We start from the raw sequence: 12,128 nt of genomic DNA, 5'->3' as shown, positions 1-12,128 counted from the left end.
TAGCTTAGGTATCTTCCCATGGTGGCTCTCATTATTATGTTACATTTATTGATGATGCAACTAGGAAAGTATGGGTTTATTTCTTTAGACAAAAATTTGATGTATTTCAAAATTTTAAGAAATGGAAATGCTTGGTTGAAAATGAGACTAGTAAGAAATTCAAATGTCTTAGATTTGATAATGATGCTGAGTATTGCAGTCATGAATTTGAAGATTATTGTTCTACTAATTATATTTGTAGACAGAAAACTATTCCAAGGACTCCATAGGAAAATGGAGTGCCTGAATGCATGAACAGGTGTATAATGGAGCATGCAAGAAGCATGAGGTTGCATGTTGGGTTTCCCTTAAACATGTGGGTGGAGGTTGTCAATACTATTGTATATTTTATTTATAGAGGTCCCTCTACTCCTTTGGATTGTGGTATTCTAGAGGAAGCATGGACTAGTAAGAAGGTGAGTTATTCTTTTCTCAAAACTTTCGATTGTGAAGCATTTGCTCATATAGATTCTGAAAATAGAACCAAGTTGGAAGCTAAGTTAAAGAAATGTGTATTTTTTGGATATGGCATTAATGAATTTGGTTATAGGCTTTGGGATTTTTCAAATTGTAAAATTATAAGAAGCAAGGATGTCATATTTAATGAGAAAGTGTTGTACAAAGATATGTTGCAGAAACATAAGAAGAAATAAAATGATTATGTAGCGTTGGGCGATACTCCAAAAGCTAATGTTCCAGAAACTCTTCATGATCTACAACAAATACCACACACACCAATAAAGTTTTGACAGTCAACAAGGATAAGTAGACCTCTAGAAAGATTTTCTCCTTCCTTGTATTCTATTTTACTTACTGATGCTAGTGAACCTGAATGTTATGATGAAGCTATGCAAGTGGATAAAAAGATTCATTAGGAGTCTACAATAAAAGAAGAAATGGACTTTTGTTGAAAAATAATACATGGTATTTATGCAAGTTTCCTTTAGGTAAAAAGGCTTTATAGAATAAATGGGTTTACAAGTTAAAAGAAGAGGATGCAAGTAAGAAAATATTTAAAGCCAAGTTAGTTGTAAAAGGATTTGCACAAAAAAAGAGCATTGATTTTGATGAGATATTTTCTTTTATTGTTAAAATGACTTCTATTTGCACTATTTTAAGTATTGTGGCTATTGAAGATTTACATTTGGAGCAGCTTGATGTTAAAATAGTCTTCCTTCATGGTCATTTGGATGAAGAGATATATATGGCATAGCCACAAGGATTTAAGGTCAATGGTAAGGAGAACTTAGTGTGCAGATTGAAGAAAAGTTTATATGGCTTGAAGCAAGCACCTAAGCAATGGTATATGAAATTTGACAAGTTTATGCATGAGCATGGATAAAGTAGGTGTCATTTAAATCATTGTATTTATTTTAAGAGGTTGGATGATGACATCTATATTATTTTATGTTTATATGTTGATGGTATGCTTGTAGTTGGGTCCAACATGGATCATATTAATGAGTTAAAATGCCAGTTAACACATGCATTTTCTATAAAGGATTTGGGGGCAGAAAAAAAATCCTTGGCATGAAGATTTGAAGATATAGGAAGAAGAAGAAATTGACTTTATCTTAGACTAATTATATTGAAAAGGTGTTGCAACATTTCTCTATGGAGAATGCTAAAGTTGTTAGCACACCTTTACCTGGTCATTTTAAGTTGACTAAGGAGATGTATCCCAAGATACAAGAAGAGGAGGATAAGATGGTCAAGGTACCTTATGCTTTAGTTGTAGGAAGCTTGATGTAAGTTATGGTATGTACAAGGCTAGATATTGCACATGTAGTGGGAGTCATTAGCAAGTCTATGAGTCATCTAGGAATTGAACATTGGAATGTAGTTAGATGGATTCTTAGATATTTGAGAGAAACATCTAGTAAGTGATTACACTTTGGGAGCTCTACTACTGATTTACAGGGATATTTTGACTTAGATTTGGCAAGGGCTATTAATGCAAGGCAGAGTACTATAGGTTATGTATTTACTATTGGTAGGGAAGTAATGAGCTAGGTTTCTAGGTTGCAAAAGGTTAATGCTTTATCCACTATAGAGATAGAGTATGTTGCTGCTATAGAGGCATCCAAGGAGATGATATGGCTTTAGTTCCTCCTAGAAAAGTTGGGACATCTAGAGAGGGATAACTATTTGTTTATAGATAGCCAGAGTGTCATTCACCTTCCAAAAAATTCAGCTCTACATTCAAAGATAAAACACATTCAATTTCAATACCATTTCATTCAATCAATTTTGGATGATGGACAGTTAAAGTTGGACAAGATACATACAGATGCCAATCCAACAAATATTTTTACAAAGGTAGTAACAAGGGAGAATTTGAACTCCTCTTCAGATTCAATTATTCTTCTAGATTGAACTCAATAAAAGACAAGAAAACTCTAGGGTGGTTTGATATTCCAATGAGAACTACAGGTTTAGCAGTGCTATGATCGGTCTCCAAGTGGGAGGTTATTATTGTGGAGTCTGATCAGTCTCCAAGTGGGAGATTGTTGTGATGTGGAGCCTAATTAGACTTGGAGGTTTATTTAGCATATTTTTCTCCTCATTTTATTTCTAGGGAGGTTTGGGGGTAGCACCCCCAATATGGGGTCAAGGAGTAGCACTCCAAGTGCACTCCCTATCATAGTATAGGGTCGAGGGGCAATGCTCCCATAGGAGTTTTTGAGGGCATTTCCCCCAAAGCCAAAAATGACATTATATTGTAAAAAGTGTCAGCTACTATTTTTATTATTCTAGCCCTAATTTTTTAAGCAAAAAAAAACTTGTATAAAAGGCTTAGGGTTAGGGATTTTCATATGCAATGGAAAAATTGGTTCTTGCAATAGCATTGAGCTGTAAGGGATTACAAATTGTAATTAGGTTCTAATCACTAGATAATAATAATATTGGACTTATTGTTGGTGGACGTAGCCTAGGGATTGGGTGAACCATGTTAAATCTTGGTGTCTTGTATTCTCTTATGTATGATCTATTATTTTCTCATATTGGTTATATTTGCATGTAATTTTTATTTCTGTCTGAGGTTAATCCTAACATATATTTGAAGTAATCTTTTGAAAATCTCCTATCACCTATCACCTAAAGATATATTGTTATCTAGATTCCTAACATATATCACAATATATGCAAATATAATGTTAAAAGAAAAGGAAGGACCTATCACCTAACAAGTCTAGCTATACAAACCTATAGATGAGAACTTTATAGACCTAACCATTAAGAACCTTGATAAAGGAAAACAAAATAATGCACAAATATAAATCAATGAGCCCCAAGTTTCCCGTAAGATCCTTATCATCTCGAAACTTGATTTAGAATTTGAAAAAGAAATGAAAGAAAGGGAAGATCTAGCTAAAGAGCTTGAGAAAGTTGAAAATGAGGCTCAACCTGTAGAGACAAGAAGAAAGATACATTTCTTTAAGTCCACCTCTAGTCTAGCATCCTGGCCAAACTAGCCCTCACAAGAAGTGCCTACTATTCCAATTTATGGACCTATAGTGGCTAACAAAAACTTATCTCAGTGAATACCATCTTCTTCTTCCATGAATGCTAGTCAAAAATCTACTACTGAACAACTTCAAATCCATGCACAAAACCATGTGGAAAGACCTAGTAATTCAAATATTTAGGTTTTTAAATATTACCTATCTACATGGAAAGATACAAACAAACAACCTTTGTAGGTATCTTGGGTTTTCCTCATCCAATATCAAATGACCTAAGAGATAAGGTCACTAAATTTTCAAGAAATAATGTTATAATTGGTGAAGAACATCTCAAAAAGTTTAATAATATTTTTAATTATTATGAAGTGCAACATGAAGATGTTGTCATGAAGTCATTTGTTCACTCACTCACTGAGGGTGCAAGAGACTAGTTCAAAAGGTTACTTGATGATAGTATTGATTCTTGGGATAATTTGGAGAAGATTTTTGAGGAGCAATATGGTGATAACACTAATGCAAGTTTTATGTTAAATGAGTTCAATAACATAAAGAAAAATCCTAATGAGTCAACATTTGATTTTAATATAAGATTCCATAAGGGAATGTATACATTATGTCAAGTTATGAGACTATGTGAGAATGTGTGTCTCACTACATATTTCAATGCTTTTGAAAACAAGATGGTTTATACTTTGAGAGATAAAGATCCCAAAACATTGAGGGATGCTTTCAAGACAATTGTCAACATTGAAAACAATAGAAAAGCATCTAGAAAACTTGGAAGGAGAGATGATCCAAAGTTGTTCAATATAGGGGTGATAAAAAATAAGGTGATAAACCTATTACAAAGAAGCTCAAGGATAACAAGATGGATCAATCTTTAACCTTTCTTAAGAACTTGAACCCTCCAGTCAACCTTGAAAATAAGTCCCATTTTGGTAAGAAGGCCCAATTCAATAAGAATTACAACAAGAAGACCAGATTGGAAAATTGCCCTTATAACTCACAATGGAAGGATGGCAAGCCCATTCCTAATTCTTCCCAAGGCCCAAAGGAAAAAGATACACATGACCCACTATAGAGAAATTGTGTAAACATGATGGAGGACATGCCTTGGTGTATTATATGTCAATCTCTTCATTCTCTTAACTATTGTGTTTTTGCCCAATCATTTTCCACAAACCAACAAGCATAGTCTAAAGAAGGTGATAAGGGTCATGGAGTTGTGACATGTAATATGATTATTTTATGTGACAATGGTGAAGAATTTGATCTAGAAGAATCTATGATTGATGTTAATAATTAGAGAAATATGTACCAACTACATCATCAGCGGGTATTTTTATATGATGAAGATCAAGATGGTGATAAGATGTGCAACATGATATGAGATGTTGAGCATGTGAATTTGAGGAAGCCATCTAATGAGGAAATTTATAGAATAACTACTGAGATGATTGCCCAAGTTCATAGCACATATAATCTCAGAAATAGAATAGTAAACAATAATGTTGGAAAAGCATCTGGTATTTTCATCGATGACATAACTCATAAAATGGATGATGGAAATAAAGAAAATAATCCATGGATAGTCAAAATCAAAGATAGTAAGAATAAGAAATGGAAGCCAAAAAAGAAAGGTCACTTCCAAGGTATGGAGGTAGTTAAGATGAATACACATCAACAGAAGAAAAATCTTGATGTTATCAAACAAGTGGAGGAGCCTACAGCACAAGTACAAGCAACAAAAGTTAATCGATTCAAACCTCTTGTATATGATCTTGTTGATATGATTTCTATGCCATCACAAATTACTATTAAATTCCCTTTATCTAAGATGTTTAGGATAGAAGAACATAAAAGTAAAGCCCTTTCTCAAATAGGAGGAATTGGGAATAGTAATATTGTTGAAAGGAAGGCATTAATGGGGCAGGAAATACTACTTTTACTCAAAGAAAAGGAAGACAAAGGAGTCATGTCCCAAATACCTCAGATCTACTTAGATAATTCCTCTATAGCCTATATAGAAAATATTGACCCTTTTTTCCTTAGGCTAATCATAAATTGGAAAACCTTGAAGAATTGCATGATCAATTCAGGAGCCTTAAATATTGTCATGCCATTTAGGATTATGGAAGCCCTTGGTTTGAAAGTACATAAAACAAAAGTTAGGTGTAGAGCCATGGATGCAAGAGATCCATGTCATAGGTACAATTAATGCCTTGCCATTTAGATTGGTTTCTTACCCTAATGTTGACCTAACTATGATTGTCCCAATATTTGATATTCCTCCATAATATTGAATGTTGCTCTCAAGAAATGGAGTGTTGCAATGGGAGGTAGCTTACAATGTGATTTTTCATTTGCCACTTTTCACATAGGAGATAAAACCATTAAGGTTGACAGAGAACCAAGAGTTACCCACATGCTTGAAGAAAATATTAATACAAATACTACTTATTTTCTAGATACATAGGTGAATGCTTTCAAAGCTAAAATCACAATTCATGAAATTGAAAAGCCAGTCCTATTAATTTCACAAGAACCAAAAAAATACCTGGATTCTCAAAATCTTTGGATTATGTATTTTGATGGAGCTAATTCTAAAGAGGGATCAAGAGTTGGAGTAGTATTCATATCTCTAGATAAGAATACTTTTAGGTACACATTCACCCTAAGTTTCACTTGTACCAATAACATAGTGGAGTATGAGGCACTTTTGCTTGGGCTAAAAGTAGCAACAAATCATGGTATCAAAAAATTGCATGTTATTGGTGATTCAGAACTAGTTGTGTCTCAAATGAAGAAGACATATTCATCTAAGAAAAAAAGATTGAAATAGTATAGGAATGTTGTATGAGATCAAATTGAAGAATTTGATGCTTTTTGGATTTATTGGATAGACATAAGTAACAAAAAAATGGTTGATCAATTGGCTAATGTGGCCATTAAACCTAATCACATGTCATTTGCTAGTATATCAAATATTGAGATCCAAAATAGGCCATCTATTCCTTAAAAGTGTAGAAAATTGGTAGGTATATGAGGATGATAGTGATATCTTGAATTTCCTCCTTATTGAAGACAAGTACCATGGCCAGGAATTGGATTGCAGCACTTTGATTGAGAACATAGATGAGAACGAGACCATTTTTTGCTAATAAATTTTGTAATTAAAAACAAACAAATTTCCCAAAGGATTGGTGGTATTAGAAAGTGTCTTTGAAAATCAAGACAACATGTATCTAGAATTCAAAGATAAAAGACCACAAGAGCTTGAAGAAGTAAACCTTGGAACCATCAAGTCACCTAAGAAAGTGTACATAGGTAAGACTTTGTCTCCTACAATTAGAAAATCCTTGATTGATTGCTAATAAAATTTAGGCATGTTTTTGCATGGTTAAATGATAATCTTAAAGCTTATAGGGAAGACCTTTTTTAGCATGTAATACCACTAAAAGAAAATTTCAAGCCTTTTAGATAGAAACAAAGACCTGTTAATCCCACATTAGCCCCTAGATGCAAGAAGAGCTTATGAAGCTTTAGATGGAGGGATAATTAAACCTATCAAACATTCTTCATGGGTATCTAACCTGGTGTTAGTTAGAAAAAATAATGGTGATATTAGGTTATGTGTTGACTTTAGAAACTTGAATATTGCATCCCTAAAAGATAATTATGGGTTACCAAACATAGAAGCCATGTTGGAGCAGGTAACTAGTTATGAGTTAATGTCCATGATGGATGGTTTCTCTAGATATAAACAAGTGTTGGTTGATGAGAAGGAATGGATCAAGACAACCTTTACAACCCCCTAGGGAACATATGTGTATCTTTGGATGCCCTTTGGTTTAATAAATGTAGGAGTCACATTCCAAAGAGTTATGTATGTTACAGTTAAGGAATATATTGATAAGTCCAGGGTCATTCATTAGGATGATTTGACATCCTATTCAAAAAGGGCTAAGAACTACTATAAGCACCTAGAGAATATTTTTGTAAAAGCCTTTGAGTATGGAGTTTCATTTAACCCAAAAAAGTGCACTTTTGGAGTAACTGAAGGAAAGTTGCTTGGCCACATAGTCTCCAAAGATGGAGCAAATATTGATCCAAAAAGCCTTAAACCCAAAAATTTCAAAGGAATTCAATCCTTCTTTGGCCAAGTCAATTTCTTGAGAAGGTTTGTAAGTAACTTTGTTGACATCAGCAAACCTATTTCCAAAATGCTTAAGAAGGGAGCAGTAATTAATTGGGAAGGTGAACCACCTATTGCTTTCCAAGGAATCAAAGATGCCATAGAAATGCACCAGTAATAAGAACACCATATTATGCAAAGCCAATTCATATATTCTCTTTTGCCTCTTTCCATACTATAGTAGTAGTTTTACTTCAAAAGAAAGGAAAGGGTTATGAATAGCCTAAATTACATTTTTTTGCAAATCACTCCAACCTACAAAATTAAAATATAAGATTAATGAGAAATAGGCATATGCTCTTGTCAAGGATGTAAAGGATTCTAGGTGTTATCTAGTTGGTACCATTGTTATTATATTTGTGCCTAGCACAGCAGTCAAAGATATATTTTCCCAACAAGAGGTATCTAGCAGAAGATACATATGGATTAATAGAATCCAAGACTTTAACATTGAAATCAAAATTACTAAATTAGTGAGAGGCTAATGGCTAGAAAAGTTGATGGCTCAGTCAAATTTGGATGCTAACCAAATAAATGTTGTAGATGAAGACCATAGGTCAGATACATGTAATATGGATAGTTGTTATTGTTACAAGAATGTTATATACTATTTATAAGATATGGAGGCTCCATCTCATTTAATTAATAATGAAAAAATATTTTTAAAGTTGCATGCAATTAGATATATCATTATTAATGGAAGATTATCGTGGATAAATTTTGAAGGGCTGCTATTGAACTGAGTTGATCATAAGGAATTAGAAAATATACTTAATCATGAGTATGTGGAGGTCATTACATGGCAAAGACTTCTTCCCATAAGGTAATGAGAGTTAGCTTCTAGTGGCCAAGCTTATTTACGGATGCACATATTATGTTTAGGAAATGTGATTCTTGCAAGAGATTTGCTAGAAAGTAGAAATACCCCTTTGACATCAGTAGAAGTGTAAACACCTTTCAAAAAATGATGATTGGACTTCATAGGTGAAATATCAACTAAGTCCACCATTTGTTATTCATGGATACTAGTGGAAACAAATTACTTCACAAAATGAGTAGGGGCTATCCCTACCAGGAAGGCTACTAGTAAAGTGATAAACTATGCTTTGTTAAATAATATCATAACTAGATTTGGGTGTCCTTAAAGGATTGTGACTAATAATTCTATGTTTTTTTAGATCCAAGGAATTTATAAAATTTTGTGACCAGCATGGCATTACAAGATCAACATCCTCCCTTTGTCATCCACAAGGGAATGGGTAGGCTAAATCAGGTAATAAAAGTTTTTTAAAGATCATAAAGAGGAAATTAGATTATAATAAAAAGGCATGGGATTCCAAGCTTCTTTTGGCAGTATGGACTAACAGAGTAGCAATTAAAAAGGCAATAGGTGTTTCACCTTTTGATCTAGTATATGGAATTCAAGTAAGAATGCCCCAAAATAACCTAATAAGCCTATACAATTATATCTCGTTGTATGATGATGATATCATAGATGACATACAGGAGAATGGATGAATTGGTAAGATTGACTAAAACTAGGAAGGAAGCCTCTTCTAGAAATACAAAATTATAGTTGCAGGAAAAACACCTATATTACAAGAAAGCGGTGGCAAGGAAATTTGAGCCTAAAGATTTGATCCTAATGTGGAATGCAAGAATTGAAGCTAAAGGTAAGCATGGAAAGTTTTTTCCCATTTTGCTTGGCCCATATTTGATTGAACCTACATGGGGTGAGGACTCATATATTTTGACAGAACTATGAGGTGAAATTCTTGACCGTCAGATCCTTGCATAATCTTCGGTCATCACTATGTCACCATTAATAGTTGTGTGATTCTTAAGCAAGGTGACATAATGAAAATACTATTGAAAATAGATTGTTGAAATGAAGAAGATTGATGAAACCTATCATGGAACAATCATTATTGTGTCACTAATGTGAAACCTGCTACTTGTTGGTATGACAATTGCTTACTTTGGTTTGAATGTTATGATTTGATTGATTGGTGAAGAGGATTTGAAAAGAAAGGATAATAAGAGAACCTAGGGAAAGGTTGAGTTATATGGTGTACAAAAGGAGCACTAAGACCAAGAAAAACTTTGATGATATAGTGTATTATTTATCTAATTAAAGTTATAATGAACAGATACTTGAGTAAAGACTAGAAGGAGGCTAAGTAAAGAAATGTGTCTATCAAGCCTAACCAAGCAAATAGTCAAAGCCGAGAAAGTTAGTGCAGGCTGAATAGAAAGTTATTTGAAGCTGAGTGAAGTAAGTTTAGTATGTGTCTAGCAAAGAGAAATTTAGTAGGTGTTGAATGAAAAAAATTTAGTGTGTGCCAAACACCAATAAAGACTTAGTGTATGTCAAGAAATTCAATGCTGACCGAGCATCAAGATAGTGTTTGTTGAGCAAACAACATCTTATTGTCAAGTAACAATAAAATGAGTTTGATCAAAGATTTGATGAATCTGAGCTGACAAAGTTGATTTCTTGAATTGTGTGAAGCGTGTGGAAGATAAGTATGATGAACTGGTGGCACAAAATTCAAGATAAACTATTTTGAGACAAATTCAAAGAGGATTACAAGGGAAGTTTCTAGGAGGAACAAAATGGAAAGATGGGAAGATTCAATGAATCTGACCTAACCCAAAAAATGGATGATTTTGGCTAAGCAGAAAAAGATCTAAATTCTCTATATAAGGAGATAATAGTCCAAAAGAAATTTTTCAAGAGCACAAACCTGAGATAGACAAGAATTCTAGGGTTTTGCTTCATATGGTGGCTAAATGAAAGAGTTTGTAGTTGGTATACTAAGCAAGAAGGCTTAAGGAGATGAAGGCTTGAATGGTGACCAAGCTATTAGAGACAAAGAGGATGAATTCCAAGAAGAATGGAGGACTTGAGATTTGTAGTCTACAAGTGAGTTGTTTCATTATCAAATCAAGTCCTATTGTTACTTTCTAACTACTGTATCAGTCTAGATAAATCCTTTGGACTAAGGTTGACCTAGTAGTCATGAGTAAACCCTTTCATAGGGTGAAATTCTAATGGAATGTACTAAATTCCTCTAAAAAGGCTCACTCATAATAGGTTGATTGAAATCCTTTAATCAAGGTCAAATTTTCCTATGTGAATTGTGACCTTTGACAGGGTTGGCTCCTCACAAAGATCACTTCAAAAGAGTGAAAATTGGTAGCATGCTATTGGTGGCTTTTTCCAAATTGGGTTTCCACATAAAATCCTTGTGTCAAAATGTGTAATTGATTTTGTGGTATTTCATGTTTAAATTTCTACAAAGTTATCTTGACCTAGGACAGCAATATGCAAAAGCTTAAGATATTGAATGATCAGTGCATGCATAAGTATAAGTTGAAGTACTAAAAACTTTCATTTGTAAATTTGGACCCTGGATAAATGATTCACACCCCCCCTACCCTCTCAATTATTCTAAACATTCCAACAATTGGTATCAAAGCACCAAGTGCTTGTGAAGGAAAAAGTTTGAAGATACTTAAAGCTAAAGATCAAGATGTACAAAAACAAGGCACCCAAGTTAAACAAGGAAACATTTCCTACATGGAAAAGTTTGATGAGGCTATATCTAGGAGGACTTAAAGATTATGCATAGTCAACTATTACCACTAAACATGTTGATGCATTTGGAGCCCCAACTGTTGAACAATTGAAAAAAAAGAGGGAACACAATCAAGCAATGTTGGAGATTGCATCTGCCCTAAGCTATTCAGAGTTTGATGACATAAAAGTGTGTGATTATACTAAGAATATGTGAGATGCACTATAGAAAATATATGGAGGAGACAAGAATGTGCTAAGAGAAAAATTTAAAAGTCTTAGAGGAAAATTTGATGAAATGAGAATGCAATAAGATGAGACTATAGTCCAGTATTATCCAATAATCAAAGATGTTACAAATGAAATTTGAGGATCTGATGGAGCTATTAAAGATGATAATGTGATCAACAAAGTATTGAGAACCCTACTTTCTATTTATGATGTTAGAGTCTCTAATATGAAAGAACTAAGGTGTACTCCTAGTAGTAATGTGACCCTTGAAGGACTGGTTGGTAGACTCACTTCTTTTGAACTTTCAAATTTTGATAATTTCAAATCTAAGAATTTTGAATCTACTTTTAAAGCTAAGATGAAACTAAAATAACTAAAAGATAAGAAAAAAACAAAGGTTAAACATACTGCTAGTGACAGTAATATAGATGATGAAGAGCTAGAAGAACTAGAAGCAGTTCTAGCTAGGAAATTTCATAGACACAAAGAAAAATACAAAGGTAAGTTATGTAATGAGGTTGGTCATATTATAGCAAGATGTCCTAAAAAATTAAAACAACAATAATGAAGAAAAATATAGAGGTAGGAAAGATGATACTAACAAAGGCTATAAGGA

The sequence above is a fragment of the Cupressus sempervirens genome, chromosome 1 (genome assembly GCF_028749045.1).
Source record: "Cupressus sempervirens isolate cs-2001-9-10 chromosome 1, ASM2874904v1, whole genome shotgun sequence".
NCBI lineage: Eukaryota > Viridiplantae > Streptophyta > Pinopsida > Cupressales > Cupressaceae > Cupressus > Cupressus sempervirens.
The sequence above is the reverse complement of the archived record's forward strand: the minus strand, read 5'-3'. Positions refer to the sequence as shown.